The sequence below is a fragment of the Equus asinus genome, chromosome 22 (genome assembly GCF_041296235.1).
Source record: "Equus asinus isolate D_3611 breed Donkey chromosome 22, EquAss-T2T_v2, whole genome shotgun sequence".
Lineage (NCBI taxonomy): Eukaryota > Metazoa > Chordata > Mammalia > Perissodactyla > Equidae > Equus > Equus asinus.
The window spans coordinates 63,462,210-63,489,038 of record NC_091811.1 but is presented as its reverse complement, the minus strand read 5'-3'; the positions used below and the strand labels follow the sequence as shown (position 1 = coordinate 63,489,038).

Sequence of the window (26,829 nt, the reverse complement as noted above, 5' to 3'; positions counted from 1 at the left end):
ACCGTGGGAAAGCTAGGGTTGGACGGGTCTACGAATCCGGGGGCTGTGACACTTGAAAGAAAGTGCGTAGAACCGCTCTGCTGAAGTTTGAAACACAGCAGGGAAATCTGGCAGCCGTGCCCCCACCCCTCAAAAAAAAAATCTCTGTGCCTCCGCGCGAAGTTTGCGGGGTAGAGCCGGGGGGAGCTGTCGCTGCACCTGGGGGCGGGTGTCTGGGCCCCGGCGGCGGCCGCGCGCGCCTGCTCGGTTGCTCATCTCGGAAGGTCTCAGTTTCTCCGACTGCAGCCTAAGAGCTCCTCGCTTCTCCTTTAGCAGGTAGTAAAACCCTGCGCGTTCCGCAAATGCCAGTACTACTTCCCCGGGTCCTTGGGGAGGGGGAAACTTACTCCGGGCGTCTCCTGAGAGCGTCCTGGTAATCAGCTGCGGCGATTAAGCGAGCGTCTGGGTGATTTACTATTTCAAGAAGCGACTGGGTTAGGTTGACGACCTGGAGTGGAACTGGGGAAGGAGACAGGAGGATTTTAATGGCCTCCCCCCACTCTACAGCTCCTCCTTTATTGACTGTTAATGACTGTTTTATGAATGGTAGGGTAAGTAAGGTTTCTCCCCCTATTCGGCCTCATGAAACTGGGAAACTCGGAAGGTGGAGTTTAGGAGATCCCGCGGTTAACAATGACCCTGGGGGCGCAACAGCGGCCGCGAACCCCCGGCGCCCGCACACCTGCCCCTTTTCCTTTAACTCCATCCGCTCTCTAATCCCGGCCCTCCCCTCCCCGTGCACAGCCGCGCCCGCTGATTGGTTCAGCCGGGAACCAATGGGCTCTCCTGACGCCGGGGCGCGTAGATGCTGACCGTGTTTGGTGGCCCGGATACCCCCGGGCCCGCATGGTTCTCGACGCTCCGGGTTCCGGTGCGAGAGGTGGCTTGGAAGACGCTCTGCCTAGCATCTCGAATTCTCTTTTCCTTCCCCTTTCATCCTATAACCTTTTCTTCTCGGGCTGAAATAGAAAACGTGTATAAATGGGGATAGACGGCTGAAGTGTGAGAGAGAGCGAGGCAACAGAAGTGAGAGTGATGGGTGTAAAACAATAAAAATTAACACAATAAAGGACAAGCCTGGCAGAGAACGTTGCGGGTGGGGAGGTACAAAACAGCATCGTAACAGGAGAAAGCCAAGGCAGAAATTGACCCCTGTGTAAGGAAAGACCTACAGGATGAAAAATGCTTGCCAAAACATACCAAGCACTATTTATTTTTCCTTTCTTTTTTTTTTTCTGAGGAAGATTTGCCATGAGCTAACATCTGTGCCAATCTTCCTCTATTTTGTATGTGGGTCATTGCCACAGCGTGACTGTGGAGGAGTGGTGTATGTCCCCATCCAGGGTCAGAACTGGTGTCCAAAGCAAAGCCAGCCCAACTTAACCACTAGGCCAGGGGCTGGCCCCCCAAGCACCATTTCCTGACTGAAATAAAAGAAACGTTGTTTAAAAGCCCATTTGGACCCTTTGCAAGACAAAAACCAACTTGGAGGCATACTCTGTCCTCCAGTTGGCCGGGGGAGGGGGCGAGCCATGTGTCTGCCAAAACCCTGAATGTGTAGGGCCAGTTGTCCCTCCACTGGGTTTCCCAGGACAGGGGTTCCAGTCTGAGAGGATAAGCAGGAAGGAAAGGAAAGGGGGAAGAAGCAAGCTGTTTCAGAATTTTGGGATCTTATGGTAGGCACATGATGTGCCAAGGACCGAAAAGAACATCACAGAACCTGAAATGAGACATCCGGGAGGGACTACACTTCCAGGGCTGGGTCTCCTCCTGGCTGGGCCTCAGCACGCTTATCTCTAAGAAGGTCATCTCTTCCTAGACCAGGATGTGAGGGTTACAAGGGCCACTGTGAAATGTTTAGTTTTTAAAATTAGTTATAAAATCAGTACATGCTTGTTAATTCAAGCAAAGACCTATATACAAATATAAGCCAGCCTCCCCACCCCCCCACCCAGGGGTAGCGGCAGTTCAGTGTTGGAGGGGCGTGCTTGCCTTTCTAGACTTCTTTGGATGCACCTATAAATATGTATCATGCGGTTTTTTTTTCCTTCCCCAAATAGTCTCATCCAAAGGATGTTATTCTTTAGCATTTTCACAAAACACTATGTCACGCACTTTATTCCAAGTCAACACATATAGATTACTTCATTCTTCTAAAATGTATGCACAGTACTAGTAATAGCTAACATAGTTAGTGCTTACTGGCTAGTGCTTACACTGTTTGCAAGATTGTATCATATCATTCGATTCTCACAACAACCCTACAAGGTAGGCACTAACATTCCCCTTTTATAGATGAGGATACAGAAGCGCCGAACGGTTCGACTTGCCAGTCATACCACCTTAGTTAACCTGTAGTTGAACCCAAGCAGTCTGACTCCAGAGCCCACAACCCCCACCTACCCTTACAGCGTATTAGATTATGCACATCCATCTGCACCCGGGATTAACCACTAACGTTGTCTTGCCATCTCCTTCTGCCAGATGTTGCACTATATCACTTCCTCAAACCTTGAACTATTGTTTATCTTCCTGCAAAAATACATCCTGAGTGATCAAAATGGCTGCAATAGGGAAGGAGAAAGAAAGACAAGTAGAAACTGTGGCTGTGATCACCGGCTGCTACCAGTAACACTGCCCTGTGCTACAGGACCTCCTGGGGGAGGAATTCTCTGTGTTCTAGAAGGTAGCTGAGAGGGATAGAATTGACAAGAAGATTACTCAGAGAGTCGGGATAAGAGGGTGCTAGTGAGCCAAGGCCTGAATCACAAGTGTTTTGCTTAACTTTCTAGAAAGTGAGCTACTTTCTCAGCCTTCCTGCGGAGGAATAATTGGCATCACTTGATGACTGAGGTGTTAGAAGAGAGTTGAGCTCTAGTGTTGATGACCTTTTGGGTGGTAGAAAAATTAAGGAGAAATGGTCTGTTTTTTGCCACTTATTGTTATTCCCTTTCAAGAAGAGATACTCTCTTGGTTAGAGAACTAGAGAATTAAGCAATCCCTGTAAGTTTTGGGGATCTAGAAATTGAGGACCCTCATGTATTAATTCAATATTTGTTGGCATTGTGCTGGGTGGAATTTCCTGGCTGCTCAAAACGCTTCCTATTGTGGCTGAAAAATTTAACCACTTGATTATGGGCTCTATGCTAGGTTGTAAAGCATTGCAGTTACAGATAACATCCCCAGGGCTAAAATCTTTCCAAAAACATGCATTAGCAAGTTTTATTTTTTAGTTTGGCTTTGAAATCCCTGACTTAGCCTGTTAGATCTGCTCAGAGAGCCCCCATGGGAAGAACAGTCTGGCCCAGAGACCCCACAAGGCAGCTGCTTCCTTCTCTCCCTCAGTCTAAATACCATCCACCTGGCCCCTGTGCTCCTGGAAGTCAGTTCAGTTTTTAATGGGTTAGAAGCCCATTTTGACTTTTTCTTTTTAACCTGTTTGCCCAACCTTTCTCCCCTCGATGGTCAGTTGGTCTTAGAGATAGAAGTGGACATGGAGTTTATGCTTGAAACTACAGCTGCAGAGAATGGGCAGTACTCTGCGTATGAAAGCATCATAGTCAAGTTTTTATCTGTGATAAATGTACAAGAAAGAATAAATAACAATTATAGCATAATTTTACTTAGGTTATAGCTATGACTCTACAATTTTTTCTTCTAGAACTTTTCTCATAAAAGTGTCCTGGACATGGGTACAAAAAAAAGCTACTTTGAGAGTTTCTGTTAAATGTACATTACACAAGTTCTTTGTGTCATGCAAAGTTCAAAATTGTGAAATTTTTGATGAAATAACCCTATTTAAATCCAGCACACAGCTCACAAGTGTTCAGATTTATTTTGGAATCTGTGGGCTGTTCTGTCTCCTAGTCATTGGCACTAATTAGCAATTACCAGTAAATTGCGTTAGTTGGCTGTGTGGTGGTGATGACAGAGAGAGCACTATTTCTCTCTTGCCCCAAAGCTCAGAAATCCCCTGGCCTTTCTTTTCCCCTTCAAATCTCCTCTTGCACACCCAGGCATCTTACACCTGTTACAGAGCTCCTGCCTGGGAACTTCCTGTTTGATTCTTGGAACTGGAGAACCTTGAGCTTCTCCACTTCTTATTGTATACAGATAAAAAGAAGGGGAGGGGACCTTATTTAACAGAGCTCTCCATATCACTTATTTGCAGACGACTCAGAAGTCGAAAGTAGTCTAAAATATTTCACCTACTTTTCTGGTAACCTGTGCAAGGTATTAATTTCCTGTTTTAAAGCAGGTGGCTAAGCTCGCCTCCATTTTTCAGATTTAATGTTATAAGTCATCCTCTCTGGGGTGGAGCTCCTAGACTGTCACTTTTCATAGGGAAATAGATCAGCTTCCTTCAAACACTAGTGATGCTTCAAGCAGATGCTTTCCTAGAGGTGGTTTATTCTGTGTGTCAGCCCATTAGGTAGACATCATTTCCGATATTGCCCCACTACACACTGCTTCCTAATTGTGGTTACTAAGTTAAGTTGATAACTTAAAACTAACTGCATACTGCAGTTTTCTAAAAATATATTATCGAAGACAATTTTGTGTTGAGCTGTAATTGACGTATAGCCTTTAGCTTCAGGTGTACAACGTGATGATTTGATGTTTGTATATATTGCGAAATGATCACCACAGTAAGTCCACTTCATACCCATCACTACACAGTTACAAAACAAAACTTTTCTTCTTGTGATGAGAACTTTTAAGATTCACTCTTAGCAACTTTCAAAGAGGCGATACAGTATTATTAACTATAGTCACCATGCTGTACATTACATCCTAAGACTTATTTATTTTGTAACCAGAAGGTTGTACCTTTTGACCACCTTCACCCAATTTGCCCCCTGCCTCTGGCAACCATCAATCTATTCTCTGTGAGGGGTTTGTGTGTGTGTGTGTGTGTGTGTGTGTGTGTGTGGTGTTGTTGTTTTTTAAGTTTCCATATATAAGTGAGATCATGTGGTATTTGCCTTTCTCTGTCTTATTTCAGTTAGCATAATGCCCACAAGGTCCATCCATGTCGTCACAAATGGCAGAATTTCTTTTTTTATGGAAGAATAATATTCCGTTTTATATATGTACCACATCTTCTTTATCCATTCATCCATCGATGGGCACTTAGGTTGTTTTTATATCTTGGCTGTTGTAAATAATGCTGCAATGAACATGGGGTGCAGATATCTTTTTGGGTTAGTATTGTCTTTTCCTTTGGATAAATACCTAGAAGTGAAATTGCTGGATCATATGGTAGTTCTATTTTTAATTTTTTGAGGAAGCTTCATACCATTTTCCATAGTGGCTGTACCAATTTACATTCCAAACAGTGCACAAGGGTTCCCTTTTGTCCACATCCTTGCCAACACTTGTTATTTCTTGTCTTTTTGATAATAGCCATTATAACAGGTGTGAGGTGATATCTCATTGTGATTTTGATTTGCATTTCCCTGATGATTAGTGATGTTGAGCACCTTTTCATGTACCTGTTGGCCATCTATATGTTTTTGGAAAAATGTCTATTCAGATCTTCTGCCCATTTTTAAAAATCAGATTGTTTGTTTTTTTGCTGTTGAATTGTATGAGTTCTTTATATATTTTGGATATTAACCTCTTATCAGAGATGGGATTTGCAAATATTTTTTCCCATCCAGTAGGTTACCTTTTCATTTGTTGATGGCTCCCTTGCTGTGCAGAAGCTTTTAGGTTTGATGTAGTCCCACATGTTTGTTTTTGTTTTTATTGCCTTTGCTTTTGGTGTTAAATCCAAAAAATCATCACCAGGACCAATGTCAAGAGGCTTACTGCCAATGTTTTCTTCTAGGAGTTTTATGGTTTAGGTCTTACATTTAAGTCTTTAATTCATTTCAAGTTAAGTTTTGTGTATGGTGTAAGATAGTGGTCCAGTTTCATTCTTTTGCCTGTGACTGTCCAGTTTTCCCAACACAACTTATTGGAGAAACTGGCCTTTCTCCATTGTATATTCTTGGCTCCTTTGTTGTAAATTAATTGACCATATATGTGTGGGTTTATTTCTGGACTCTCGATTCTGTTCCATTGATCTATGTGTCTGTTTTCATGTCAATAGCATGCTGTTTTGATTACTATAGCTTTGTAGTATAGTTTGAAATCAGGGAGCATGATGCCTCCAGCTTTTTTCTTCTTAAGATTGCTTTGACTTTTCAGGGTCTTTTGTGGTTTCGTACAAATTTTCAGATTGTTTGTTCTGTCTCTGTGAAAAATGTCATTGGAATTTTGGTAGGGATTTGCATTGAATCTGTATATTGCTTTGGGTAGTATGGGCATTTTAACAGAATTCTTCCAATCTGTGAATGCTGGATATCTTTCCATCTTTTTGTATCATCTTCAATTTCTTTCATCAGCGTCTTGCAGTTTTCACTGTACATGTCTTTTACCTCTTTGGTTAAATTTATTCCTAGGTATTTTATTCTTTTTGGTGCAATTGTAAATGAGATTGTTTTCTTAATTTCTCCTGGTTCATTGTTAGTATATAGAAACACAACTGACTTTTGTATATTGATTTTGTATCCTACAACTTTACTGAATTTGTTATTTCTAACAGCTTTTTGGTGAAGTCTTTAGGAATTTCTATATGTAATATCATACAATATCTCTAAGTAGTGACAGTTTTTATGTTTTCTTTTCTAATCAGGATGGCTTTTCTTTCTTTGTCTTCCCTAATTGCTCTGGCTGACACTTCCAGTACTATGTTGAATAAAAGTGGTGAAGGTTGGGCATCCTTGTCTTGTTCCTGATCTTAAAGGAAAAGATTTCAGCTTTTCACCATTGAGTATGATATTAGCTCTGGGCTTGTCGTATATGGCCTTTACTATGTTGAGGTATATATTCCCTCTGTACCCACTTTGTTGAGAGTTTTTATCATAAATGGATGTTGAATTTTGTTAAATGCTTTTTCTGCGTCTATTGAGATGATCATATGATTTTTATCCTTCATTTTCTTAATGTAGTGTATTACATTGATTGATTTGTGTATGTTGAACCATCCTTGCATCCCTGGAATAAATCCCACTTGATCATGGTATAGGATCCTTTTAATGTATTGTCGAATTTGTTTAGCTAATATGTGTTTGAGGAGTGTTGCATCTATGTTCATCAGGGATATTGGCCTGTAATTTTCTTTGCTGTGGTATCCCTGTCTGGTTTTGGTATCAGCGTAATGCTGGCCTCATAAATGAGTTTGACAGTGTTCCCTCTTCTATTTTTTGGAAGAATTTGAGAAGGAAGGACAAATTACTTTTAAAAGAAGAAATCTTTTAATTCTTGATGTTTGGTGAAATTAAGAAATCAAGTGCCTGTATAATTTTCTCTGATTTGCTTAATTTGATATTTTCCCCCTTTGAATTTATGCCATCCTCTTTCAGGAAATAAGCACCATTCATCTTCTTCTATTACTTCTGTCATTCAGTCAGTGAAATCATTCATTCCTAGTATGTGTCAAGTGTTGGTCTTATGCTGGGTCCATAGTATAAGACATAGTCACCATCCTTAAGAAAATTTTATGGCATAGTCTCTTCCCCTTCAGTGTCATTCTTTGAAATTAAATTAAAATGAAATCATGGACTATTAAGGTTAAAACAGACTAGCATTATGGGAGGTTGTTTGTTTTTTGTTTTGTTTTTTGTTGTGTTTTTGCTGAGGAAGATTTGCTATGAGCTAACATCCATTGCCAATCTTCCTCTCTTTTTTGTATGTGAGCCTCCACCACAGCATGGCCACTGACAGACGAGTGGTGTAGGTCTGTGCCCAGGAACTGAACCTGGGCCACTGAAGCAGAGCCTGTGAACTTAACCACTAGGCCACTGGGGCGGGGCCCTGTTTGTTTTGTTTTTAATGTCTTAATGCTTCTGGGCAATTTCAAATCTCAGTATTTAAAGCCTTTAAGTCACACTAGGGAAGCAAACAGCTCTTTCCAGAAAGCATTGTGATTAGCTGCCAAGTTCTCTGTACCTGGAGGTCCCAAGATGTTTATACATAGCTGTCTAAAGTTATGAGTAAAGAAAAAATTATCTGATCCTTGTTAAAATGGTAAGGAAGGCTTTATTCAAGACTATTGCAATAGGGGTCTTGTAATAGAGGAGAGAGAGCAGACTCAGCTCCAAATACAGCAAAGACAGCTGGGGATTTATAGCCCATGAGCAGAGTGAGGAGGTCAGTGGATCGGAACTTACTGGGAGGAGACATCAAGGGTAGGGGGCTTCTTGCTGAAGGCAGGTCAAGGCAGGAGATGAGGAAGAGGATCAGATGTCAAAGGTGATCAGATTTGACTGCTAAGCAGGGACTTAAAAAACCAAATCTGTTATCCACTGTCACCAACATGTCATGAAATAAAGGATATTTTAAAACCAGAAGCGCAGAGGCATTAAATCTCAGCAAAAAAGAACAGTTCTTAGTGTTTTGAAAATGCTGTGATATTTTGCCTGTTTTTCGAAGTTTTCGCAGAACCATAAAACCGTATGTTTTACCTGTCCTGTAGGATTCCTAAGGCCCTTTCCTGTTTTAGACTCTGTGAATTCCTGGGGTTAGGTTAAGAACCACTGTCTGCCCTTCCAGACTGAGGCTTTCCCTAGTGGGCCCTACGTCTACTGTATTGTGATTACAATTTTGAATTATTGTCCCCCAGCACTTTATTATGAACATTTTCAAACATTCAGAAAAGTTGAAACCGTTATGTGCTTAGCACCCATGCGCGCATCATCTAGATTCTACAATGCACGTTTCTCCGTATCTGCTTAATCCTTCGCCTATCCGCCAATCCATTCTTGTTCTCTTTAAATGTTTCCTTTACTCCAATGACTTGGATTTATGCTATTAAGTTATTTTCCACAGTAAATTAAAAATTAGATTTGAGTAGTTTGACATCCTCAGTTTAGAAAACCACGAAACAGTGGGGTCCTCATCCACGTCGCAGGGCACCCCAGGTTTAACTTGTAGAGCATTGGCACCCTGCAAATGCTCCCTCAGTCCATACACTTTCCGTAACTTAGCATTCATGTGACTGAGAGCTTTACGTGGGGTCAAACTGAAAAGGAGAAAGAAATGACACATCTCTTTGCTCTGCTCCTGTTTAATGAAATCAGTAGGAAGTTTGTTTAAAACTTGAGTCTCTCCTCATTTCAGCTGGGAGCCAGTCAGGTCAATACTGTCTGAGGGGTGCTCTAGTAAAGGCTTAATATGTTGCCTGAAAAGGGCTTATGATGAATAGACACCATGGCACTGTGTTCTCCTTACTTCTGAAGTGTGTATTGTCCACTAGGAGGCTTAGCAGAATCGAAGTACTTGCTGAATTGCTCTTCTTTTGGTGTGGTCAGATCAAGTGGGGCTTCTGGAATGTGAATCCGTAGTGCTTTCTTTGATATACTATTTCTGACTTAGTTTTCTCTAAATGGCTGTAAAATTAAAATGCTTACCTGTATTTTTGTCTCTGTGTGGACTTTATGCTTCCTTATTTATGAGAGAGAATAGTGCTCCCACCAGCTCACAGCCAAATGGCTCTGGAGGATTGCCAAGGCCTTGCCGTGTGACTTAGAAGTAAGCTTCTGTTTTCCATGTTAATAAAAGAGGAAAATGAGTCCCAGAGAGAACCTGAGTTACTCTAGCATCTCATGTGGTCCCAGGATCCTGGCGACCACCATGGAGTCATTGAACCTGACCATTCATTGTGTGAAATTATTCATTAATAAAAAGACTTCGTATCCCCGCAAACGAAATGTCACAGAAGAGAGTGTAAGGTACTTTATTACTCAAAGGAAACCAATAAGGCCTAATCTCCAGGTGGCTTTAAATTGGATAAGGGTATATTAACACATCAAGTTTTGTCTAAAAGGATGCTTTTCAAAGCTTTGTAAAATAGTTCTATTGAGTATAATAGGCTTTCTTAATTATACTTAACTTTCTTAGGATATGTGCATTTCCCAAGTATAAGAGTCCAGATCTTGTCAAAATTACCATCTTTTCTAAACTCAGAAGTGCTTTTTTTTTGTATTTTAATGTTTTTGGAAACCCTGTAAGTCTTAAATCCAACCTGTACATTTTATGTCGTGGTGTTTTCTCGAAGTTAATAAATAGATCATGTGTTTTACTATTAATGGCTACTTAGAAGTGAGGAAACATACTTAGGAATTCTGAATGATGGAGCTCAAATCATCAGTCAGGTTTTATGCACCAGCCCCTTTTAAAATTTACTTTGGGAGTTCTGTTACCTAAGTTCTTATGTTACTGAAACACAATCAGGTTTTAATGGGAACTTTTCAAGTTAGTGACGCTTGGGGGCCGAGAAGGCTGCCCACACTCGGCACAGCATGTTCCCTTGCTGCTCCCTGGCCCCGTGGGCTCTCGTGGTGGCTGTCCTGGGGGAGTGTGTGCATCAATGGTTTGCACAAGTCAGGCCTAATGGACCTTGCTGGATGGGCAGTGTCATCAATCATCACAGGCCTGTAGGGCAGACAGAGAGGCCAATTTTTTGCCGAGCTGAGAGGACCAAAATGATTTGTGTACTCTACTGTCCTTTCAGGGTGTTGACAAATAGTCATTTAAGCTATTGAAAAATGGTGTGTCTTTCCCATATAACCTTTTTCGTATAAGTAGAGAGAGAAAAAAATCTCAAGTGATAAATTGACTTTTTTTTAATAAAAATGCTGTGGATTATTGAATTACTGTATTTAACTGGTCCGCTATGGTGTACTAATAGTCTGTTACCTTTTTGAAAAGGTGAACATTGACAAATTATGTTTAGAACATACAGATGGCAAAAATAAAAGATAGAAAATAAATGTTTAGTAGGAAGCAGATTTTGAGGTACAGTGAATATGAACAGCCCATAAGAGGATATCAGGGGAGGAAGGGAACCAAAATGATATTAGTATAGAAAGAATTATTAGAAGTTTTTTTAAAATATAAAAGAGGAAATAGCTACACTATTTTGTTGCAAATAAGTAGCCTGTGAGGATGAACTCTAAAATATATGTTTGGGAAAAACTGAGCAATTTATCAGCCTTTTAGGACAACGTTTACCCCATAAGTAGGGTTCAGAATAAAGCCACAGAGCCAGAGTAGATGGCCTCTTGGCACCTTCCTTGTGGTTATTAACAACGGGGCCAGGCTGCCCTGTCGTTAGAACCAGGTGTCTGGAGCTGGGCTGGCAATTCAGTGCAGCAGCAAATGGGAAGAAAAGATTTGGCAACTCGGACTAGAGCAGCTGGTGTTTATCTTCCAAACTATCTAGGGGCTCAGATGGAAATTGCATGGGCCTGTGGTTGAAGCCCTGGCTCTCCTCTCCCCGTGCCCCCGGTCATCTGGCCACACTGGCTGTCTCCCACTGCACATACCACCTGAAGCCTGCCTGCTGCTGGGCCCCCCTTGGAGGCACCACGGGCTGTCACTGGTCTCCAGTGGAGCTGTGGGTTCCCTCCAGTCCTGGTTCCCAACCTTCTCCCCAGCATGGACCTTTTTATTTTCTTCTTGGATGGGTCCCTTGTAAAGATTTTGTCCAGCAAGCTGTATAAACTAATTATGAAGTTGCCCACTGAAAAGTAACTTTAGCCAGACACATCTTCTAGTCAGCAGGAAGGGGAAGGATGGTGGTCATCTCATTGAACACTCTAGCCAAAAGCAGAGGATTAACCTGTGTTTCAGTTCCTGTGTGAGTCCTCATTGCTCACCATCTATTTTTCATTAGCTTTTTTTCCTTCATTATTTTCAGCGGCTTAGGTCTCCTTTGGCTACCTTCCTGCATCCTTAAGGAGCCTGGATCACAAGTTGAAACTCTGCCAACAGGTGTGGCTTTTGCACCCACCCCTGGGTTTTCAGCCAGGTGTGCTCAGATTCCTGTCAAGATCATTCTGTTTGGGATTCAGATGTGTAACACCTTCCTTGAGTCCCCGATGTCCTTTCCCTTGTTGAAAAGCTATGTGTTAATAGTTTTATTTTCTTGGCTCAGAAGTGCCAAAGTTGCCTAAGAGGCCTGATGCTTGTCAGCTACAAGTTTAATTAAATTCGTGCTGAGAGTATGATTTTCTCTAGCAGAGAGTTTTGACCCTTGGGCAAAAGTTTATTTTGTTAAAATTTCTATCATCCACTGGCTATGGGTGAGAAGAACTTAAAAACGCCTTCAGATGTCCATTAACCTGCCAAGGTTGAGGAACGCATTGATTCCTCTGAGCACAGGAGTTATTCTTTTAAATGATACGCTTTTTTTCTCTCATAACAGAATTGCTATGTTTTCTTTGTAGGCACTTTCAAATTCTCATCAGTACTATGAAGAATGTAAAAATTATCCATAAATTCTACCACTCATAATTAACTTTGATAATTTGTGTGTAAGTACACATGCATTTATTTCTAAAATGGGATAGTTCTGCATACTGAGTAGTAGCTTTTTCACTTGAAATGGAGAGTGATTATCTTTCCGCTGCACTATTAAGTGATATCTTAATATGTAAATAAATACTATACTTGGTCATTTTTAAAAGATGCATTGTATTCCATTTGTAGTTTTAAATACTTTTTCTTCTTGATGGTAACCATTTTTTTGCTATTAAAAATAATCCTGAGATGAATATCCTTGTAGGTAAATCTTTAAGCCATAATTTGAAAAGCGACGTTTTTCTGGGAAAAATAGTCAAATTGGACTTTTCCAGTATTTCTAGTGACCTTATTTACTAGTTAGAAAAGATCAGTGTTTAGATTGAAAATTGTTTTGAAAATTATTTTAAATTTGCTTACCAAAGTAGTGTTTGGTGAGCCAGGCTTACTAATTTAACAAACTTTATTACTTTTTTTTAATACTTAGGATTAAATATTGAATTTTAGAAAAATGTTCATTTCTCATGTCCTATTTAGAAAAATGTCCTAGTTTAAGACTCTAAAGAATTGCCCAATGATTCTCTTTTCAGAGCTAAAGGCGCTCTGGCTCTCATGCACTTGAGAGAGAGTCAGTGACATCTCTTGTTTTTATTTAATTGTTTTAACCTTGAGTGAACAATCTTGAGGGTATGGGCATTATCATAGGTATTTTAATTCCTCCAGTACCTAATATAGAGTCATAGCCACAAATGCTTAGATATGTAGACCTGAAATAGTAGGGACATAACGTGATTCTTTTAATTTCAAATGAAGGAAAGATCACTCTTGTTCTATAGGCTGATTTTGAATTGTGTGCTCAACTCCTGGGAATACAACGGTTATCACAATACTTGAAAACTTCAGACACCCATTGCTCAATAAATGTTTGTTGGAGGCAGTGCATGGTATTTTCTGCACCTGGTCTGTCCTTTGGGGAAATAGGAAAAAATAATTCAGCTTTCCAGCTCTTAGCCGGAGGTAAGCAGTAAGAACAGATCCTGCTGGGAAAAGTAGATTTCCTGGTATATGTGAGTGAGTGGCTGGGAATGCGAAGCGTGTCTGCGTGGATGCTGAGTTCAGAAACCTACTGAAGTTTCTGAACTCTATCATTCCTTTCTCTGCACCTGTCAGCTTTTTATTCTCTGACCCATTTTCTTTCTTCTGTTGTTATTTTAGTTTTTTAACATAGTATTTCATAAGTCGCCTGCTCTTTAATCCTTTCTCTGTGCACAAGCTAAAGCATTATTGAATTGGGCACAATCTATGATTTCGTTTATCTAGAGATTGGATTATTCATGCTGAAGCTTGCAGTTTGCTTTCAATACAAAAAACTCCAAGTCATCCAAGGTAATTGACCTATTTCCCTCTCTGTCCAACCCCAAGCTAATATCTTCTTCTTTAAAATCATGTGCATGTAGATATGAACCAATTAGAATAAAGAAATTCTGTACTAAAATTTAATTTCATTAATTAATTTCTACTCCTATAATGGTATTGCTTCTCAAGTTGACCCTGAAGAGCTTTCATTTTTGTCAGCTATATGTATACATGATATTTACTGTACTGGAAATTAAAACTGAGAAACTTAAAAAATATTTATAAATTCATTTAAAAAGAAATGTAAACACTTTTTAATGAAAAATAACCATATTCTCCAAAACAAAAACCAATTTAGTAAGAAGAGTGGCATCGTTATATATTTGCAAATCTCTTGAGTGTCTGGCTTAATAGAAGACAGCTGGGTTGTTACCTGCTTCTGCATTTACCGTGACACTGTCACACTCGCAGGAAAACTCCACTCATACAAGAGAATGAGATGAAGGGGGAAGCGCACTGTTGCATTATGGGGGAAATAGTTTGACCTCATGTGTCCCTTGAAAGGTGACCCCCAGGGCTTCCCAGCCATGCTTGGAGAACTGCTGGTGCGGAGTCTAAAGAGTTAGCATAACCTTCTGTCTTATTTTTTGAACTGTATTTTACGGATAGAAAACCTTAGACCACTTTTTTTTTTTAAAAAAAAGATTTAATTTTTTTCCTTTTTCTCCCCAAAGCCCCCGGGTATATAGTTGTATATTCCTCATAGTGGGTCCTTCTAGTTGTGGCATGTGGGACGCTGCCTCAGCGTGGTTTGATGAGCAGTGCCATGTCCGCGCCCAGGATTCAAACCAACGAAACACTGGGCTGCCTGCAGCAGAGCGCACGAACTTAAACCACTCGGCCATGGGGCCAGCCCCAACCTTAGACCACTTTTAAAAAGTTACAGTGGAGTGTAGTTCCTCCACTTCTGACACGAATGTCTGTACTGATTGCAGAGCACACTCTCGCACATCCCCTGTGGTCTTCTTCCATATGGGGAGGGTTGTTTGAGACCATTAGACAATTGAGGGGGGTTAGTGTTATCCATTTTTAACAGATAATAGTAAAAACGATAGGGACCAGAATTCACTAGAGTTAGGGCTACAGTCCAAATCTCTGAGGATTCTAGGTTTATAGCAATTCTGGGCTTATTTAGTAGTCATATTGCACTGGTTTTCTTTGTATCGGGATCATGCATTTACTGTAGACTTCACGTGAGCTACGGGGCAAAAGATAGAGCAGTTTTAACCTTACGAGGTTTACTCTCTTGTTGGGAAGATAAATTCATGAAAAGGTTAAAACCTAGGCATAGTGTCACAGAGGAGTGGCACTGTGTGGGCAGAAGGTTAGGACCTCAAAGAAGCAGCTTGAGGTTGTCTCGGCTCTTCTAACCAGGTGTGGCTTCAGCCAGCTGGCTCACTTTTTCAGTCCTCAGTTGGCCTCTTTATAAAGTTAGGTCACTGAGTCAGTCCTCTCCACCTGTGAGGGGCTGAGGGAGCAAGTAGCGCAACCGAAGTTGTGTACTGATAGTTAATTTCTACTGACTTTTAAGTAGGATACTTGTATACAGTTCATAAAAATTAATGCTTTTTGATTTGCCTTATTTATCTTAAATAAAATCTCTGAAGGATCTGTTGGCTGAATATACATTTTTAGCAAAAGGTGGAAGTTAATTGAAAACCTAATTGCATACGATTTAATGATGCAAACTTCTAAATCTAAGAGCCTGGTGGACCAAGGAGGGTGTCGTGGTGACTCTGCTCTTCCCTGGAGGATGGGCTTGCCTCCCCAACCCTGTGCTGCGCAGGTTGTAACATTGTTTCTAGAAAAAAACAAAATAAAAATAAACTTTCAAATAAACAGCCTGTCGTGGATTAAAAGGGACTAAAAATTTAGCTTTTTTCCCTCTAATTCTTTTAGAGTAATGATGCAGTTACTGTATCTGTCCAGAAGAGTCATGACTTGAAGTCTTTGTCTAGAAGGAGAAATGCTTCAAAATTCTATCATGAAGCAGGTAAAATTATGGTGGTGATGATTCCACCATAATTGGTTCCTGTTGGTTCCACTCTGGGATGTCCTTTTTTGAGGCATGGTTCTGTTTTAGCCAAACTATAATTTGTAGTATGTAGATGTCCAAATAGGGTCTATGAAAAGTTGAAAAAAAAATGTGAAATTGGTTGAAACCTCCAAATGATCCTTCTAGGAAAAAAGGAATGAAGATCACAACTAGTTTTGAATTCAGTCCCGCTCTTAGCCCCTCGTTGCCCGAGGGCGGGTGACCTGAGGACATCTCTGATGCTCGGAATTGTGCTGTCGCATGGTGCAGAGCTGATGTCCTCTGCTTTGGCACTTAAATTGCTGTGGAAAGCAGCTGTACTTGATGTAATTTTAATCAATACCTTGTACTTACACGAGGTCCTGTAGCCACGGTATCAGTCTTCTCAGCATCTCTGACCTGAGTGAAATACATAGTGTCTTGCTGGAGATTTGGTTTTGAAAATTAATGTAAGTCAAATTATATTTTAAAAGTACCAGGAAGCTTGCTACTTAAAATACGCCACTGCAGGACGTATTTTCACAATGTCAAGAATAGTTCTGTTAATCAGTATTGGTTCTTTGTGAGTTGAACTTAATAGTACCCTACATTTTCTAAAGTGGAGGATAACTAGTGGTATGTTCTTTTCAAATGTTAAGTGACCGGCAGCTAGTAGCATCAATGACCCCTTGAAGGTCATCAAGGGTAAGTGGCTAAGGATGAGTGGTTGGGACTCAGCCTACATCAGCTTCCTCCTTCATGTGCTTCTTGATATCCTTCTAGAATTGATCTATTTGACTCTTCAGTATCTTTGCTCATACCAGAACTGCTCGAGCTTCCATTCTGTAGTAGGGTTTTTCTGATTTAAATAGGATCTATTTAAAATTGTGCTCCATTAATTTTTTCTCACCGAAAAACATGTTCCCTTAGTTTTGAACTTAAATTACATTTTCTTTCTTGAGCTATATTTATTTTCACTATATCTCAAAGCAATAACTTACCTCATTTTTTTGCAGCTTTGTAAGAAACTAAGTAATTTAGTTATTCCGTAAATATAATTGACTAGGCACTTACAAATTGAAGATTGAGCCACTTCCATTCCATTCCATGTGGCATTCAAGCTTTTTGGAGAATGTCACAGAACAGACACCAAAAGCAAAATGAATGATTAGATTGTACTGTTAGTAAACTACACAGTTTGATTATTTTCTTTAATAAGCATACTTTTAATAATCTATGATCAACAATGCCCATTTTTAATAATTTACACTGGATGTGAGTAAAACAGACTGTTTCAGCTAGGTTGCTAGAAAACATTAATTCAGTTTTCAGTCAGTTAACATTTATTAAACCCCCACTGAATATAAGGCTCTCGAGCTTGAAAAAAATGCATTCCCTATCTTCAGGAAATTCACAGCTTAGCAGGGGAGGTATTTCGTGCACAGCTGTAATACAGCAAGCTCCTGTGGGGTGTTTGTTACCACAGCATATCCTAGCCCGTCCTGACTAATGCATGGTGGTAGTTTGCAGCATACATCTGTGAATGGAACCTGCAGTGGAAAAACAGGTTTTCTGTTATAAATTTGATAGATGCCACTTGAGAAAAACCCCTGCAACCATGCTGGGTTAGAATTAAGAAGATTTCTTTACGGGATTTCTTAAAGCTTTTGGTACACTGTGGTGAATTTCAAAACTCCAAGCTGAGGGAGAGTATTCATTGCTTCCTAAACTTCCCTGACTATGAAATCCATTTCATAATCCATTTGTAATCGTCTAGGCATGAAACTAATTGCATAAACCAATAAGAGTCCTCGACTGGAAAGGAAGCACAGGTTAAGGGGAAATTTGAAAGAAGGATTGACAGGAGTAGGACTGATTAGATATGTAAAGAGTAAAGAGGTTGCAATGTTTCAGTTACCAGCTCGTTTGCAGTGGATTCCTTACCGGTCTCCAAGGTGGCTTTGCTGACCTTTGTTCCTTTCCTCAGGCCATGAGTCCCACTCCTGCCCACTTTGTGTTGGCAGAGGGCCTTACCATCCCACCATACGCATCTCTGTCCAGCAAGGCTCCTCTTCCAATCCATGTTGGGTGTCTTTAACATCGTCCTTTTTATTCCCTGCTGTCTCAGCCGGAGAAATGTTCTGCCGGAAATGTTACCCTCCCCTCACTTCTTACATAACACACACACACACACACGTTTGTGCCCTGACTCCCGTTTCCTTCATTTGTTATCCAAGCATCTTGAGCCTTTGCCTCTTCATTGCCTCCCCCTTTGTAGCTGTGCCACGTCATTGCCGTTGGATCAAACAGCCTATCCCCTCTTCTAGTCTGCATCACCCCTTCAAGTTACTGAACATCCCATCGCTCTCTTTTGGTAACACCTTTACTTCCTTACAGAAACATATATGGACTGCCTACTCTGTGCCAAGAACTCTTCTGGGCGCCAGGGACACCAAGACAAATAAGAGACGTCTCTTCCCCCAAGTTGTCTAGTGGGAGACCCGTCCAACTGAACAAGCCCCTGCAGTGGAGTGGGATGGGGGTCATGATCGAGGTGCAGCACAGGGCATCATGGGGAGCACAGAGCCTAGGCTGGGGCCATCAGAGAAGGCTTCCCACAGGGGATGAGGCTGGGGTGGAACTTAAAGAAGGCAGCCAGCCAGTGTTCGGGCTGGAGAGGAGAGCGCGTGTGGGTGCACAGAAGGGTGAGAGTGGGATGCGCTGCAGGACAGTGAGGGGTCTCCATGCACTACTTCCACTTCAGTGCTATTAGGACGATGCTCACCACAGGTCACCAGTGACTTTTTAGGTTCAAATGGTCACTTAAAAAATTTGTTCATCTTCTGCATCCTCACTGGAGCAGTAATCGTTGCTGCTCACTCTCTAGTCTGTGAACTCTGTCATCTCTTAACTTCTGGACACTCCTTCCTTCTGGTCATTTTTCTAATTTTCTAACCATGCTCCCTTTTCTTGTCAGAAATCTCCCTTGAATACTGGTGTCCCAGTATTCTCCAGACCTCTCCGCACTGTCTCTTCATCCTCTCCATTAACCGTTTTATCCTTACCACTTTCTGGGAACTTGAATTTGTCATCAGCCTTGCGTCTCTCCTGAGCCCTTCACATGGTCCCCTCTGCTGTGATCATCCCTTCACTGGGCCGGCCTGTATCGAATGCTTTGCACGAGTCTGAATTTAAATTTTTTGAAATGTGAGTGTAAGTTATAGAAGTTGTAAAGGACGTGGTGGATGCTCGATGCCCGCGTGTCATTCACGAGCTAATGGTTTTTGACAGTGCCAGGTGGAAGCAGTTGGTAACGCTGAGACCTCACTGTGTCAGTACCTCTGAACAGCTGGGGAACAAATCTGCTTTTAGTTCTAGAGCTACACTGTCTGTTAATAAAATCGTTACATAGGTGTTCTGGGAACATAGATGTGTTCTCTTCTTGTTCAATTACATTCGGGTGAATTCTTTGTTTTTTGGTGAATTGCCGTCTAATGAGGAATAACCTGCATTTGTCTTGTTAGCTTTGTTAAAGCGAAACATTGAGTGTGTGTATTGATTCAGAGTTACCTTTTGGGATGCCATGGGAAGAAAGTTAGCTATTCTTGTAGAATGTTTATACTGCTGCCAAACCTCCTCTGGCGGTCACTAATGCAGTTCACCAGTTACTCCTCCTGGGCACATGGCTGTTCACCGTCCTCCATTCCTCACCAACTGATGACCCTCTAGCTGGTGGAGGCTCTGTCTTCCCTGATGAGGAGACGTGGAGCCAAACTGAAATGGACATGCAGAGTGTCTGAGAAATAAACCTTTGTTACCGCAGCATAAGATAGCCCATCCTTACTGATGCTCTTTTGCAAATTTTGTCAGTATTTGGAAAATTAATAGTTGCCTGGGGTATGAAAGTGGTTCTAGATGTTCTTATTGTCTTAGGCAGTAAATTGGGCCTGTGAAGAAATAATTCTCCAGTAACTGAATGAGTTGTCTACTTATTAGGTGAGTTTCACTGTGGTACCTGCATTTCTAATTAGAGGCCTTTAATCACCATTCTGTGGCATTACAGGCTTGCTGAGAGTATTATGAAATAGGTGTCACCTTTTCCTTTTTTATTGAAAAAGGGAAACAGGTGAGTTACTCAGAGGTTTAAGATGGATAGTCAACAAATGTTGCCAGGTGCTGTGGAAAACTTTGGGATTTAATGGTAACCAAGATAAAACCTGGGCGTTCAAGAACTTAATCTAGCGGAGGAGATAAACAGAAATTAAAGTTCCAGCTGCTTGCTCCATAGCGGGCAGCTTGGGTGTTAAGGACAGGAGGGGAGGTCTACAAACCCTGAGTTGTGGTGTTGGGAAGTTTTCTTGGGGAGGTGACGTGTGTTCAGCTGAGAGGTGTTGGACACCTCCTCTGTGCCAGGTAATGTGATGGATGTTGGGAATCCTATAGAGAAGAAAGGCATTGTCCTGCCCTTGCAGAGCCGGGAGTCAGGCTGAGCCCGAGGATGAGTGGGGATTAGCGGGGATTAGCCAAGGCATTCCCTTGAAGTGGAGACCTCTGTGCCAAGGCCTAAAAGTCAGTAAACCAAGGGTTGCCAGATGAAGCTGGAGAGGAGCCAGGGCCGGAGGATGAAGGGCCTCGCACACAGTGAGAACTCCAAACAGACTTGTGAAGTAATGCGGAATAGCACCCTTAGGGAGCTATGGTCAGTAAAGGAACTGTACATGATAACAAACACATTTCCTGGAAATATAATATCTTACCCAAAAAAAATTAATGGAGGGTGCTGGTCTGGTGGGGTAATGGTTAAGTTCGTTCTCTCCGCCTGGGTGGCCTGGGGTTCGCAGGTTTGGATCGTGGGTGCGGACCTAGCACTGATCGTCAGGCCATGCTGTGGCAGCATCCCACATAAAGTAGAGGAAGATTGGCACAGATGTTGGCTCAGGGTCAATATTCCTCACAAAGAAAAAAGATTAACAGAGATTTTGAATGCTACGTTTGATTAAGAAACTTGTTAAATTAAAAGTTACCTTTTGGGAGAATAAGGAGAAGTTGTACATGGTAGGGTTTAAAAGTTTGGCAAACGAGTGTAGTTTCACACCATGTAATATTGTTGGGAGGAAAGAGGCATCAAGGATGATTCCAGAGTTTTTGGCCTGAGAAATTGGTTGAGTCAGCAGTGGCTCCCTTTTACAATCACAGGTCATGGAGGCCAGGCAGAGGAGCCAGTGCAGGGTGGTCCTGACAGGAATGGGCTCCATGGTCCGTTGGCCCGAGTTCCAATCCCAAATCAGCTCCTTCTGGCTGACACTTATGGCAGCTTCCAATCTGTGAGCCAGGGCTTAGTGGTAACTCACAGGGTGCTCATGAGGATGAAACAGACATGGGGAAAAGAAAACATGGTGCATAGCTGCTTGTACCTCCTTGTTTAATACATCCTCTGCTCTCACTGGAAGCTCCTTCAGGGCGAAGTCTGTGTCTGTTTTGTTTACTGTGCTGTTCCCCATCCTGGTGTAGGCCTGACATCTAAGTGCAGTAAGACTCCCAGTCATGAAAGAAGGGGCTGCTGTGGGGAGGAAGAATCGTTGTCCCTCTACCCTTCTAGGTTCTCGGCTGAGACCCACCCTCTCGTCATAAAACACAGGGTAACAGGAGAAAAACAGAAGTTTAATAACACGTATACCTCCTGGATACATGGGAGAGACCCAGGAAAACTGAATAACTCCCAGAAATGGCCCAAGCTCTCACCTTAAATACCTTTTTCAGCTAAAGACAAATGAAGATAATATTGGGGTGGGGGCAGTTATGGGAGGTGACCAGGCAAAGCACGGTAAACAAAGGTATGGTTGTTATAAAATTTAAGTCTCTGCCTTCTCCATTGATAAGAGTTTCTAAAGATTTATTCATCCTCCTTCTGGTACAGAGAGGGAGATGCCCTTACAAATGGGATTTCCCTTATAAACATCTCTTATGACCGGGTAACTTCTACTCGGTTTTCAGAGTTCCTCCTGTGTCTGCTGTTTCTTACAAATAACCAGCTCCTAATAATATGCCAAAGAGGTATATTTTGGGGTGGCAAACTCTGCTCCCCTTCAGTTCCAAAGAAGTTTACTTGCCTAGAACCAAGGGTGCATTACTATAAGGGTCAAGAAGTAGCTGGGGCAGCCCTGGGAAGCCAGCTGGCCAGGAGTTCCTGCGTCTGGCTGCAGATCCCGGTTCCTCCTGGTCACCGCTCTGGCTTGGCGCTTGTCCACTCCAGTTTAATCAGCATGTGGGTCAGTTCTGCGTCCTCTGCTTGGCTGAGACTCCCGAGCCAGGGGTGCAGTGTGTTGGAGCTTTATTGTGCATGGTTAACGTTTGTTAGGTAATGCCTACTGTGTAGTCACGTGTCGCATAACAACAAGGATGCGTTCTGAGAAATGCATCGTTAGGCGGTTTCATTGTGATGCGAACGCACTTACACAAACCCAGCTGGTGTCACCTACTACACACCTAGGCTGTAAGGTGCTAATCTTATGGGACCATCATCCTATACACAGTTTGTCATCGACTGAAACGTTATGTGGCGCATGACGGTACTTGTTACCCAGGGCTGCTGTGAAAATTTACCACAAACTGGGTGGCTTTAAACAAGAGAAATTTATTCTCCCGCAGTTCTGGAGGCCAGACTCCTGAAATCAAGGTGTCGGCAGGGCCACACTCCCTCTGAACGCTCTTAGGAGAGATCGTTCTCTGCCTCTTCCAGCTGCTTCAGCTGGCCGCTGGCATTCCTTGGCTTGTGGTTGCATCACTCCAGCCTCTGCCTCTGTGGCCCATTGTCCCCTCTTCTGTCTGTGTCAGCTCTCCCTCTGCCACAATAACAAGGGACCCAATGACAAGTTTAGAGCTGCGTATAAAGTTGGTGGGTCGTGATCTTGAGGTGTTTATTGTAGCAGCAGAGAAAAAAACAAGGCCAAGTGTCTGGGCTGGGATGTTTATAGTATTCTTTCAATTTAGGAAGTTTTCAAGGTTTGGCATGAATTCTGCCTTGATTTCCTTAGCATTCTCAATCTTGGGACTTTTAAACTCTGGGACATTTTCTTACCTTGTACTTTTTATTATCGATTTTGCCCTATTGGCTCTGCTTTCTTATGTACGATTAAAGTACATTTATGCCCCCTCGCAAAATGCGACGTTATAATAACCATCATTTAGAGAGAAAGCCTTGTATTCCAGGGGTAGATTGCCACGATTCCCTGCCATTTGTATGTGAGCCTTTATCTTTTTTGTTACTTCCTTCATCTTTTCTATGTTCTGGGATGGTTTCTCAAGGTTATTCCCTATGGTACTAATTTAGTTTTTTGTAGTATTTGCTTTTAACTTCTGAAAATGAAGGGTTTTATTTCAGCAATTGCATTAATTTTTTTGTTCTTTCTTGTTCTGTGTCATAGAAGCTATACTTTTTTTTTTTTTTGCCTAAGAACAAGAATCAAATATTTTTTTCAAATTGGCTCCTGTTTCATGAGGTTAACTTCTTTGGGGAGTGTGGGAGTGAAAGAGGATATTTCTCAAAGTTTTGCTTGTAATTATCCTTGTTTAGTCTGAGTAAAAGCAAAGCAAGCCCGTTTGGAGAGTCTTTTCCTCTGTTGTAGATTTTGAGCAGGGCCATCGCTAGCCCTTTGCAGGTCTGGCTCCATGATGAGCAACTTGTGCACTTTGAAGGGTCCTGTGCTTGGATAAATGCTCTGCCATTGCCTTCTTGAAATTCTTAGAACTTTGGAATAGGGAATCCCATGTTTTCATTTGGCAGTGTGCCTCATGAATGACGGACGTAGCCATTCCTGGCTACGTAGTACCTCTGTATTAATTTTAAACAGGAATCTGTTCCTCTAGGGGCATGTAGCCCCTGCTATGATGCACATCTTGGCCCCTCAGCCAGCATATTTATGCAGTGGACAGCCTATTCAACCTTATATGGCATTCTCGATTGTTTTCCTCCACTTGCATACATTCAGAAGGCAGGTGGTAAATAACTTTTGGTTAGTAGAAATATGCTTTTCTTCCCTTTTCAGATAAGCTTTTTAAAATGAAATAAAAATAAGCAAATTCAATTCCTGATGACTTGTTATGTATGCATGATTGCGATCGTAAGCAAATCAATAAGTGGATTGTCCTCTACTTGTCCTCAGCACGTTTTTTCTCTTGTGCACTATATTTTAAAATAAATGGAATGTTAATTTCTCTTCCGTCACGAGCTTTTAAAAATGATCTTGATTAATGTTGCCCTAATAGCTTCAGAGACTCGTGTTAAAGTCATTACGCCCTGTCAGGACTGGAAGTAGAGGGAGCGTTGCGAGGACAGTTGTGGAGAGGGGGCACTCTCTCTGCCGGCTGCTGGGAGCTGGGTGTTGCGAGACACCCTTTTCCAGACCCGAAGCTGAAGGGCAGGCTTGTATGAGACCTCCTCACACTGTCTGGCTGGTAGGAAACAGAGTATTTGTGCCCTTTCTTAATTCAGGTATGCATTCAAATTTTCCAGGTCACCCGGGGAGCTATTGAGATCCAGGCTGGGGTGACATAGTCCCTTATGTGAGAAATATTCATCAGATAAACAAAGGAGAATTAGACCAGAGGCTTAGTTATAAAGCTTTTGGGTTTCAGAGTCAAGGTTTTTGACTTAGCAATTTGAGAAAGAACTGTTGACAGGCAGGCTCAGTACCCAGAATGGGGCAGAGAACCAGAGGACAAAGGACACAGGACAATGGAAGAGTGTGCAGGCCTTGGCAGCAGACCTGGACACACAGTTGCTCTGACGACCTTGGACAATTTCCTCCGATTTCCAGTTTCTCCGTGTAAACTAGGATGATGTTATCCAGCTCCCAAGACTCCTGGTGATGAAACGAGATGACGGTGGATGTTTCCCCACGTGGTGCCTGGCCCGTGTGTGACTCCCTGGACGCCCTTCTCATTCTAGACTTTCTCCCATTAGCGAGCGTTCAGATGGCGTGTCTAAGGTAAGGGAAGGGGCAGGAGAGAGAGTGTTCTAGAAAGAATAATACCCAGCCTTTCAAAGGAAAAACATTACATTTGTAAGGAGAGTTGTTGCCAAGGGTGCAGAGACCCCAGGATTTGGGGGTGATCTGTTTTGGTTGAACCCCTTCTTCAGGGAGAAATGGGTCAGTGGAAACTAAAGAGCTTCCTCAGCTCCATTCTCACCCTCTTCCTCGTCTAAGACTTCACTGTTGTACTAATTGCTCTAGACACATTAGCATTCCTAATCATTTCAGATTCATTTTCTTTCAAAGCTGAAAGAGAAGGAATGTATTGTTAGGCTATACATGTCTGATTACATTCACACCAGAAGCTGACGCTGGCGTCTGTGTAATTTCCAATTATTCCCATGTCCTACTTTTAATAGACAGACTGGGGAGGAAGAGCTCTTCTCAGCTGTGTAGCATTTCTTCCTCATATCATCTTCTTTGTTGCCTTCATCTTTTGCTTCCCTTGGGGTCATTGTGGTGGAAGAAGTGGTCTGCTGTATTTCTCAGTAGTCTTTCCTGAAGAGAAATAACAGTTCGCACCCTGTGAACATTCTTTTGGTGACCGCCTCTTATATTCTTGACTGTCCAAGGGGTTTTTGTCCATGGAGAGAAACGCCTTCTGCTATGTATGTGTACTCTGATGCTCAAACTATTAAATTTGTCTAAAATCAAACTTTAAAAGTCAATTTCTTTAACAGTTCTTCAATCTACTCAAACGTCATCATATGCTTGCGTTTCTTTTGACAATTTAAACTCTAGTCGTGATTGTTTTGAATCCTCCAAACACTATAAACAGCACACAAAGATCTAGCGATTATGGAGTGTATAACTCACTTAAACATCTTCTAAAATGCCAGTGCCATGGGAGTTCATTTATTGTTCTTAAACTTGTTTGTTTACTTTCCGAGGGTTGTAGCAGCATAGATTTTGATAACGTCTAGTGTTACAGCAAGACACATTTGGATACTTTCCTGGGGATCCGATAATACAGGGGTAGAATTCCACAATTACAGAAACCTTATCAGAACCAGAAAAACAGTCTGACCTGCTGAGATGATGGGGTCAAGTTACCAACCAATTGATTTTTGGTCATCTCTATTTTAATCATATCCAGGCCACTGGTCATCTGGTCAGGCCCCCTTTTTTATTTTTTTTAATTAAGATTATGATAGATTACAACCTTGTGAGGTTTCAGTTGTACATTATTGTTAGTCATGTTGTGGGCACACCACTTCACCCTTTGTGCCCTCCCCCCACCCCCACTTTTCCCTGGTAACCACCGATCAGTTCTCCTTGTCTGTATGTTAACTTCCACCTATAAGTGGAGTCATATAGAGTTCGTCTTTCTCTGTCTGGCTTATTTCGCTTAACATAATACCCTCAAGGTCCATCCATGTTGATGCGAATGGAACAATTTGGTCCTTTTTTATGGCTGAGTAGTATTCCATTGTGTATATATACCATATCTGCTTTATCCAATCATCAGTTTCTGGGCACTTAGGTTGGTTCCACATCTTGGCTGTGGTAAATAATGCTGCGATGAACATAGGCATGCATGGGACTCTTGGGATTGCTGATTTCAGGTTCTTAGGATAGATACCCAGTAGTGGGATGGCTGGGTCATACGGTATTTCTATTTTTAACTTTTTGAGAAATCTCCATACTGTTTTCCATAGTGGCTGCACTAGTTTGCATTCCAACCAACAGTGTATGAGGGTTCCTTTTTCTCCACAACCTCTCCAACACTTGTCACTCTTGGTTTTGGATGTTTTTGCCAATCTAACGGGTATAAGTTGATATCTTAGTGTAGTTTTGATTTGCATTTCCCTCATGATTAGTGATGATGAGCATCTTTTCATGTGTCTATTGGCCATACTTATATCTTCTTTGGAGAAATGTCTGTTCATGTCCTCTACCCATTTTTTGATCGGGTTGTTTGTTTTTTTGTTGTTAAGCCATGTGAGTTCTTTGTATATTATGGAGATTAACCCTTTG

At 41.8% G+C, this 26,829-nt stretch overlaps 1 protein-coding gene and 1 long non-coding RNA gene across 3 annotated transcripts in view; one reads left to right on the top strand and one right to left on the bottom strand.

Moving 5' to 3' along the window:
- LOC106843773 (uncharacterized) overlaps positions 1-26,081 on the bottom strand; it is a 120,932-nt gene extending 94,851 nt beyond the window's left edge. The window contains exon 1 of the long non-coding RNA XR_011497109.1: positions 387-26,081. This is a non-coding gene — a long non-coding RNA (uncharacterized lncRNA). The remainder of the gene's footprint in view (positions 1-386) is intronic.
- PPM1H (protein phosphatase, Mg2+/Mn2+ dependent 1H) overlaps positions 1-26,829 on the top strand; it is a 230,819-nt gene that overhangs the window by 1,002 nt on the left and 202,988 nt on the right. The window lies entirely within an intron of this gene.